This window comes from Rutidosis leptorrhynchoides, chromosome 8, assembly GCF_046630445.1.
Source record: "Rutidosis leptorrhynchoides isolate AG116_Rl617_1_P2 chromosome 8, CSIRO_AGI_Rlap_v1, whole genome shotgun sequence".
NCBI classification, from domain to species: Eukaryota; Viridiplantae; Streptophyta; class Magnoliopsida; order Asterales; family Asteraceae; genus Rutidosis; species Rutidosis leptorrhynchoides.
In genome coordinates this window covers 135815512-135826000 of record NC_092340.1, presented here as the reverse complement: position 1 = coordinate 135826000, position 10489 = coordinate 135815512, and the positions used below count along the sequence as shown (strand labels likewise).

Genomic DNA, 10489 nt, shown 5'->3' with positions numbered 1-10489 from the left:
TTTATAAAATAAATAATATAAAAATAATTTTTTTATAAAAATTGTACTTTTTACAACTTTAAGTATATTTTTATATTTTGTACCCTTTTTAATTGTTTTAGCGTAATATTTGTATTTTTCGCTCGTATTTAGTTTTAAGTTATAGTTTCTGCCATAGTATTTTTATTTCTAGATTTTTAGGCTTTGCCGTAAATTCCTTAAGTGCTTTTTCTTTAGACTAAGATTTAGATGCTTTAGAATTTTGCGACGCTGTTTTATTAAATTTAATACCTTTTTAAGTTATTGCCATTTGGGATATAGTATTTCTTTTAAGCTTTAGTATTTTTAGACTCAACTTTTAATTTTTAGTTTTTAGTTCCTTTTTAAGTTTCGACGCACTACTTTCTTATTTTTATTTTTCGACGCCTATTATTTTTCGACCTTTTATTTTTCGACGTTTTTCGACGCGCTCTTTTTCTTTCTTATTTCTCGCCATTCTAGTTTTTAGGACATAGAATTTTCTATCTTCTTCTCTAAAATTTCTTTAAATTACGAAAATTTATTTTAAGTGGTTAAATTGATAGACATTAAAATTTTCTGGTTCGTAGTAATAGTTGGATTTGTACGTGGACCGGGTTATTGGAGCCAAACAGTACTCAATTATATTGAGAACAAACGAATCCTGCCCCTCTGCTGCATCTTTTGGCTATTCGAAACGTGGGCAAAATCAGAAAAGTCTATTAATTGGATAACTTATATAATTTTTCTTTCTTTTAAAAAAAAAAACTAATAGGATATTCAGTGAATGCACCGAGCAAAACGTTCACCACCTTTTGTACGTTCACCACCTGTAACTCGATCAAGACATCTAGCAAACATCGTTGCCGTTGATTTTTCTTTAGAATCGTCATCCAGTCGACCAAGTACTCCAATTCAAATTTCCGATAATCCATTTTTTGAACCCGACCTCACAATTGAGAATCCGGAGAATATTCAGGGACAATTCGTAGATCCTGAACCACTAATCTTTCCTCCGGAACCACCAATCATTCAAACAGAGATTGTTGAGGAACCAACAATTAAATCAGAATCCTCTAGTGATTCAGATTCAACAAATTCAATCATGGAGAATCTGGAACCTCTAAGTATGGAAGACCGAATGAGAGCTAAACGCACTGGCCAAGGTCACGCAATTACTCAACCTGACATTAATGCGCCAGATTATGAAATCAAAGGACAAATTCTACACATGGTAACTAATCAATGCCAATTTAGTGGTGCGCCCAAGGAAGATCCAAATGAACATCTTCGTACCTTTAAAAGGATCTGCACTCTATTTAAAATAAGAGAAGTTGAGGATGAACAGATATATCTCATGTTATTTCCCTGGACTTTAAAAGGAGAAGCAAAAGATTGGTTAGAATCGTAACCTGAAGGGGCGATTGATATATGGGACGTTTTAGTTGAAAATTTTCTCAAACAATTCTTTCCGGCATCTAAATCCGTAAGACTTCAAGGAGAAATTGTTACGTTCACACAAAAGCCAAATGAAACTCTATATGAGGCATGGACCAGATTTGGAAAGTTATTAAGAGGATGTCCGCAACATGGTTTAGACACCTGTCAAATAGTACAAATATTCTACCAAGGATGCGACATCACTACAAGGAAAGACATAGACATAGCAGCTGGTGGTTCTATTATGAAGAAAATAGAAACTGATGCTTACAAAATTATTGATAACACTGCTTCCCACTCACATGAGTGGCACCAAGAAAAAGATATCGTTAGATCATCTAAAGCAGCTAGAGCCAATTCTAGCCATGACTTAGATTCCATTTTCGCAAAGATAGATGCTGTCAAGAGACGAATGGAAAAGATGACTAAAGATATTCACTCAATACGAATTAGTTGTGAGCAGTGTGGAGGACCACATTTGACAAAAGATTGTCTCAGTATTGAACTAACAATGGAACAAAGAGAGAATGTTTCATACATAAACCAAAGGCATGGAAATAATTATCAGAATAATTATCAACCGCTAAGACCGATCTACAATCAAAACCAAAATTATAATTGAAATGTTTCATACAACAACCAACAAGGTCCTAGTAATCAACAAGTATCCAATAATACTTACAATCAGCAATGACCTAATTTTCAAAACAAACCACCACAAACCGATGATAAAAAGCCAAATTTAGAAGATATGATGACGAAGCTAGTTGAATCTCAAAAGCAGTTTTTCACATCTCAGAAACAAACAAATGAACAAAATGCTCAAGCATTTAGAAATCAACAAGCTTCTATTCAAAATTTGGAACAAGAAGTAAGTAACCTAGCAAGGTTAATAGGTGAAAGAACACCGGGAAGTCTACCTAGTGATACAAATGCTAACCCCCGAAATGAAACAGCTAAAGCTATTACCACAAGAAGTGGTATTACACTTAAACCACCTGAAATACCTGTAATTTCTGATGAAGCTATTCCTACTCAACAAGAACCACAATCTGATCAAGATAAGGAAAAAGAATCGATAGTTGAAAAGGTTAATGAAGATAACACAGTTAAGACTAAACCTTATGTTAAACCATACCAACCACCACTTCCTTACCCGAGTAAAATGAGAAAAGAGAGACTTGAAGCCGAGCAATCCAAATTCTTGGATATGTTTAAACAGATTAATGTAAATCTTCCTTTCATTGATATGATTTCAGGAATGCCTAGATATGCTAAATTTCTGAAAGATCTAATCTCGAATAGAAAGAAAATGGAAGAACTCTCGGCTGTTACTATGAATGCTAATTGTTCTGCAGTACTGTTGAATAAGATACCAGAAAAATTATCTGATCCAGGAAGTTTCACAATTCCATGTTTTCTGGGTAGTCTTAGTTCAATAGAAGCATTGGCAGACTTAGGTGCTAGTATAAATTTAATGCCGTATTCACTATACGCTAAACTAGACCTTGGAGAATTGAAACCAACACGAATAAGCATACAAATAGCCGATAGATCAGTAAAATATCCTAGAGTGATAATGGAGAACATGCTAGTTAAAGTTGGTACTTTAGTATTTCCAGTAGATTTTGTTATTCTGGATATGGAAGAAGATTCTCGAGTACCTCTCATATTAGGAAGACCATTCTTAAACACGGCTAAAGCAATAATAGATGTGTTCGGTAAGAAACTGACCCTAAGTATAGAGGACGAGAGTGTTACCTTTTCAGTTGATAGAGCCATGCAACAACCGCAATCTGCAGATGATACATGTTATTATATTCAAACTATAGATACACATGCAGATTTGTTAGAAGAGTTTCCAGAATTACAAGGAACAGGAGAATGTTCTTTAGGAGAAGGAACTGAACCAATTGATGAAACTGAAATGTTAGCTACACTTATGGCTAATGGATATGAACCAACAACAGAAGAAATTCAAATGCTAAAAGAAGAAGACAGATATCGATTTAAATCATCGATAGAAGAACCTCCGACATTAGAGTTAAAGCCACTTCCAAACCATTTGGAATATGCTTATTTACATGGTGAATCTGAATTACCTGTAATAATATCGTCTTCTCTTACTGAAAATGAAAAATCTCAGCTCATTTCTGTGCTAAAAGCTCATAAACCAGCCATTGCATGGAAAATTCATGATATTAAAGGAATAAGTCCTTCGTATTGCACACATAAAATCCTTATGGAAGAAGGTCATAAAACGTATGTGCAACGCCAACGAAGACCAAATCCTAATATGCAAGATGTTGTTAAGAAAGAAATTATTAAACTACTAGATGCAGGTTTAATTTATCCAATTTCTGATAGTCCATGGGTAAGCCTAGTTCTGCCCAAAAAGGGTGGCATGACTGTCATTACAAATGAGAAAAATGAGCTTATTCCTACTTGGACTGTAACAGGATGGCGTGTTTGTATTGATTATAGAAAATTAAATGACGCCACTAGAAAAGATCAATTTCCCTTACCTTTTATTGATCAAATGTTGGAAAGATTAGCCGAAAATAGTTACTATTGTTTTCTTGATGGTTTTTCCGGATATTTTCAAATTCCAATAGCACCCGAGGATCAAGAGAAAACCACGTTCACGTGCCCTTATGGTACTTTTGCTTACAAACGCATGCCATTTGGACTTTGCAACGCCCCTGCAACCTTTCAAAGGTGCATGATGGCGATTTTTCACAACATGATAGAAGAATGCATGGAAGTTTTCATGGATGACTTTTCAATCTTCGGTGATACTTTTGAATCATGTCTAGTTAATCTTGAACGAATGCTTATTAGATGTGAACAATCAAATCTAGTACTTAATTAGGAGAAATGCCATTTCATTGTTAAAAAGGCATCGTTCTTGGACATAAAATTTCAAAGAAAGGAATTGAAGTGAATAGAGCTAAAGTAGATGTAATTGCTAAACTTCCACATCCCACCAATGTTAGAGGAGTTAGGAGTTTTCTAGGGCATGCCGGTTTTTACCGACGTTTCATAAAAGATTTTTCTAAAATTGCCACTCCTATGAATAAACTCCTAGAAAAGGATGCTCCATTCATCTTTTCAGATGAATGTATCAAATCTTTTAATATTCTTAAAGAGAAACTCACTAATGCACCGATTATGATAACTCTAAATTGGAATCTACCGTTTGAACTAATGTGCGATGCAAGTGATTTTGCAATGGGAGCCGTTTTAGGACAAAGGATTGAAAAACGATTTCAACCTATATACTATGCTAGTAAGAAGTTACAAGAAGCACAAACAAATTACACAACTACTGAAAAAGAACTCCTTGCTATTGTCTTTGCTTTTGACAAATTTCGATCATATCTCGTTCTAGCTAAAACAGTGGCCTATATCGACCATTCTGCTCTTAGATAACTATTTTCGAAACAAGATGCCAAACCACGATTAATCCGTTGGATCTTACTCTTACAAGAGTTTGATATTGAAATTCGAGATAAAAAGGGAGCAGAAAATCTCACCGCTGATCATCTTTCTCGTCTTGAAAATCCCGAATTAGAAGTTCTAAATGAATCGGCCATACAAGACAACTTTTCTGATGAATATCTATTGAAGATAGATTATAGTGAAATTCCATGGTTTGTAGACTATGCAAACTACTTAGTATGTGGATTCCTTGAAAAAGGATTATCGTACCAAAAATGAAAGAAATTCTTTAGTGATATAAAACACTATTTCTGAGAGGATCCACATTTGTTTAAAAGTTGTCCCGATGGAATAATACGCCGATGTGTATTCGGAAATGAAGCTAGTCAAATCTTAAACCATTGTCACACAGGACCAACAGGAGGGCATTATGGGCCTCAACTAACAGCAAGAAAAGTTTACAATGTTAGATTCTATTGGCCTACAATTTTCAAAGACGCACACCTTCTTTGCAAATCCTGTGATGCTTGCCAAAGGGCCGGAAAAATAAGTCAACGTGATGAAATGCCACAAAATGTCATTCTAGTATGTGAAGTATTTTATATTTGGGGTATTGACTTTATGGGTCCATTTCCAAAATCTCATAATAATCTCTACATTCTCGTAGCCATTGATTATGTATCTAAATGGGCGGAAGCACAAGCTCTCCCAACTAATGATGCACGAGTTGTAGTCAACTTTTTAAAACGTCTTTTTACAAGGTTTGGAACACCGAAAGCTTTAATAAGTGATCGGGGAACTCATTTCTGTAATAACCAACTTGAGAAAGTTCTTAAAAGATATGGAGTAACTCATAAAATCTCCACCGCATATCATCCACAGACAAGTGGACAAGTTGAAAATACCAACCGAGCTTTAAAACGTATTTTAGAGAAAACTGATAAGGCTAAAAAGGAACATATATTTCATAACATTATTCCCCAAGAAAGACAAGATTTCAGTTGCAATTGTTCCATTTTCAAGTAATATTCGTTTATTTTAAATAAGTGCGAAGACAAAAGGCGAAAACGACGAATTGAAGATGGAAAGGTCCAAAAAGCTCAAATGTACAAGATTCAATTAAAAAGGTTCAAATTATTGATGAGGAACGTCTAAAAATGACAAGAGTACAAGTTGCGGAACACAAAGTATACGATATAAAATAGTACGCGAGGACGTTCGGAAATCCGAAACCGGGACCCGAGCCAAGAAGAAACGCCCGACGCAACGGACCAAAAATATCTAGTCTACTATGCACGAGAATATAATATAATATATAAATAATTATATAAATTATTTATATTTTATATTTATTTATATTTAAATCTATGTCGACGAGCAATAATACAAAAGATCATGAGCTGGAAATCAAGCTCATGCAAGTTGCATGAGAAATACACTAAAACTCATGCAACTTGCATGGAGGGAAAAAGTTGCTCACATTCTATAAAAGGCACGATATTTGGCAGAGTTTAAGGACACCAATTTTACACCAACATAAACATCATAATATATCTTTCTATCTCTCTTTTGTAATACATAAATAAATTTAATTATAATTTTAATATTAATTAATAATAATAATAAGGTTATGTTAAGAAGTGTTTTGAGTGTATAAGTCGAAATTCTGTCCGTGTAACGCTACGCTATTTTTAATCATTGTAAGTTATGTTCAACCTTTTTATATTAATGTCTCGTAGCTAAGTTATTATTATGCTTATTTAAAACGAAGTAATCATGATGTTGGGCTAATTACTAAAATTGGATAATTGGGCTTTGTACCATAATTAAGGTTTGGGCAAAAGACCGACACTTGTGGAAATTGGACTATTGACTATTAATAGATGGGGGGTATTGTCTAATTGAGTGACAACTCATTGGAGTCTGTCGAACCTATCTTCAAATTAATTATCCTAATAATTAATAATGATTATGGTTGTCCTATTTAGTGACGTTCATATGGAATCTATTATAATCATTTAATTAATTATTCGGGTTGGGTAATTGATTATTCAAACTGATCAAGTGGGTAAATTAATATTCATATCTAATCAAAACAGGGGTAGATTACATACAGTGATAACTGGTGTAATTGTTGACAGAAGTGATAACTGCGTCACAGTTTAAATCCTTAATTAGTTGGAATATTTGACTTCGGGTATAAGGGTAATTTGACGAGGACACTCGCACTTTATATTTATGACCGATGGACTATTATGGATAAAAACCAGATAGGTATCAAATAAACCATGACAAATGACAATTAACCCGAGTAACAATTAATTAAAATCAAAACGTCAAACATCATGATTACGGAAGTTTAAATAAGCATAATCCTTTTATTTCATATTCTATCGCAATTTTATTTATTGTTATTTTATTTATCGTCATTTATTTATTTTACGCACTTTAATTATTGTCATTTATCTTTACGCTTAAAAATATAAAATCGACAAACCGGTCATTAAACGGTAAAAACCCCTCTTTTATAATAATATTACTACTTATATATATATATATATTTATATAAATATAGTTGTTAAAAATATAGTACGTAATCACTAGCTCCCTGTGGAACGAAGCGGACTTACTAAAAACTACACTACTCTACGATTAGGTACACTGCCTATAGTGTTGTAGCAAGGTTTAGGTATATCCCATCCGTAAATTAATAAAACTTGTGTCATATTTTGTAGTATTTTGTATTAAAAATAATACTATTTCGTACCCTCACGCTACATCATCAAGTTTTTGGCGCCGCTGCCGGGGACTTGGCGAAACACTATATTTTTAATTTATATTTGAAAAAAAAAAATAAATAAATAAAAAATTTCTGTAAAAAAAAAAACGTAAAAAAAAAAAACGTTTTTTTTAAGAAAAAAAAATTCGTTTTTTTAAAAAAAAAATTCGTTTTTTTTTAAAAAAAAAAAAAAAATTTAAAAAATTATATATTTTTAAGATTTTGTCTATAAAAAAATTATTTTAAGTTTTATTACCTTTAGTTTTTTTTAGACTATAGTCGCAACTTTTAGTATTAAGTTTATTTTTGCCGTAGTTATTTTTATTTTTAGATTTTTAGGCTTTGCCGTAAAATCCCTTAAGTGCTTATTCCTTAGACTAAGTATTAGGTGCTTTCGAATTTTGTGACGCCATTTTTCGTGCTATTTTCTTATTTCGTATTTTTCGACGCCTTTTACCTATGTATCAATTACAATTCCAATTAGTGATCTCCATTTGTAGCTTTAATTTTAAGATAGTGATCATTATAAGGTTGGATTAACCGCGTGTTTACAAACCACTTTTCGTCTTTTTCATTTTTCGACACTTTTCGACGCGCACTCTTTTTCTCTCTTATTTCTCGCCATTCTAGTTTTTAGAACTTAGATTTTTTTCTACTTCTTCTCTAAATTTCTTAAAACTACGAAAATTTATTTTAAGTGGTTAAATTGATAGACATCAAAATTTTCTGGTTCGTAGTAATAGTTGGATTTGTACGTGGACCGGGTTATTGGAGCCAAACAGTCCTCAATTATATTGAGACCAAACCAATCCTGCCCCTCTGCTGCATCTTTTGGCTATTCAAAACGTGGGCAAAATCAGAAAAGTCTATTGATTGGATAACTTATATAATTTTTCTTTCCTTTTTAAAAACTAATAGGATATTCAGTGAATGCACCGAGCAAGACGTTCACCACCTTTTATACGTTCACCACCTATAACTCGATCAAGACATCGTTTAACAAATATCGCCGCCGTTGATTTCTCTTTAGAATCGTCATCCAGTAGACCAAGTACTTCAGTTCAAATTTCCGATAATCCATTTTTTGAACCCAACCTCACAATTGAGAATCCGGAGATTGCTGACGAAGAAACCATTAAATCAGAAACCTCTAGTGATTCGGATACAACACTTCCAATCATGGAAAATCTAGAACCTCTAAGTATGGAAGACCGAATGAGAGCCAAACGCACCGGCCAAGGTCATGCAATTACTCAACCAAACATTAATGCACCAGATTATGAAATCAAAGGACAAATTCTACACATGGTAACTAATCAGTGCCAATATAGTGGTGCGCCGAAGAAAGATCCTAACGAACACCTTCGTACGTTTAAAAGAATTTGTACACTATTCAAAATCCGAGAAGTGGAAGATGAGCAGATCTATCTCATGTTGTTTCCCTGGACTTTAAAGGGAGAAGCCAAAGATTGGTTAGAATCGTTACCTGAAGGGGCGATTGACACATGGGATGTTTTAGTTGAAAAATTTCTTAAACAATTCTTTCCGGCATCTAAAGCCGTAAGACTTCAAGGAGAAATTGTTACGTTCGCGCAAAAGCCAAATGAAACATTATATGAGGCATGGACAAGATTCGGAAGGATGTTGAGAGGATGTCCTCAACATGGTTTAGACACTTATCAAATAGTACAAATATTTTACCAAGGTGTCAATGTTGCTACACGAAAAGACATCGACATAACAGCTGGTGGTTCCATTATGAAGAAAACCGCAACCGAAGCTTACAAAATTATTGATAACACTGCTTCCCACTCACATGAGTGGCACCAAGAAAAAGATATTTTTCGTTCATCTAAAGTGGCTAGAGCCGATTCTAGCCATGACTTTGATTCCGTTTCCGCAAAAATAGATGCTTTCGAAAGAAGAATGGAAAAGATGAATAAAGATATTCACGCAATACGAATCAGTTGTGAGCAATGTGGTGGACCACACTTATTAAAAGATTGTCACATTGAACCGACCATGGAACAACGAGAGAATGTTTCCTATATGAACCAAAGGCCGGGAAATAATTATCAAAATAATTATCAACCGCCAAGGCTAAACTTCAATCGAAATCAAAACATTCTTTATAATCCAAATGGACCAAACAATAATTCGTACAACCAACAAGGTCCGAATAACCAACCGACTCAAACCAACACTTTCAATCAACAAAGACCTGGCTTGTATAAACCACCACAACAAACCGAAGAGAAAAAGCCAAATCTAGAAGAAATAATGGCAAAGCTATTTGAATCTCAAACACAATTTATTACATCTCAAACCCAAACAAATGATAGGTTTGATCAGTCATTAAGAACTCAACAAGCTTCCATTTTGAATCTAGAAAAACACGTAGGTACTCTTGCTAGCATAATGAGTGAGAGGGAACAAGGAAAGCTACCGAGTAATACTGAAGTAAATCCTCGGAATGAGAATGTTAATATGGTTTCAACAAATTCTGAAAAACCAGCTCCAGAAGATGGGAAGGTTTTAGATGAGAGTAACAATGAAGAATTTACACCACCACCACCACCCGAGTATGTAAAGCCAGTGGTGTCACCATACAAACCACCCATCCCGTTTCCAAAAAAAGGAGTTGAGTATGAGCAAGTAATAAGTAATAAAGATTGTGATACTTCTGGAAAGAAGAAGAAGAAAAAGAATAAGAAAGTACAAGAAACAAAAGCCGTAGAAGTAAACCCGGTGAATACAGTTCCACCAAAACCTCCACCTAGGGTAGGTGATCCGGGTGAATTTATTGTTCCTTGTCTACTTAGTGATTGTGTC

At 33.9% G+C, this 10489-nt stretch overlaps 1 non-coding gene across 1 annotated transcript; it reads right to left on the bottom strand.

Moving 5' to 3' along the window:
• Nucleotides 1–9220: 9220 nt before the first annotated feature.
• Nucleotides 9221–9327, bottom strand: LOC139865412 (small nucleolar RNA R71). The gene has a single exon (XR_011764934.1). It is a non-coding gene; the product is annotated as a small nucleolar RNA R71 (small nucleolar RNA).
• Nucleotides 9328–10489: the final 1162 nt, after the last annotated feature.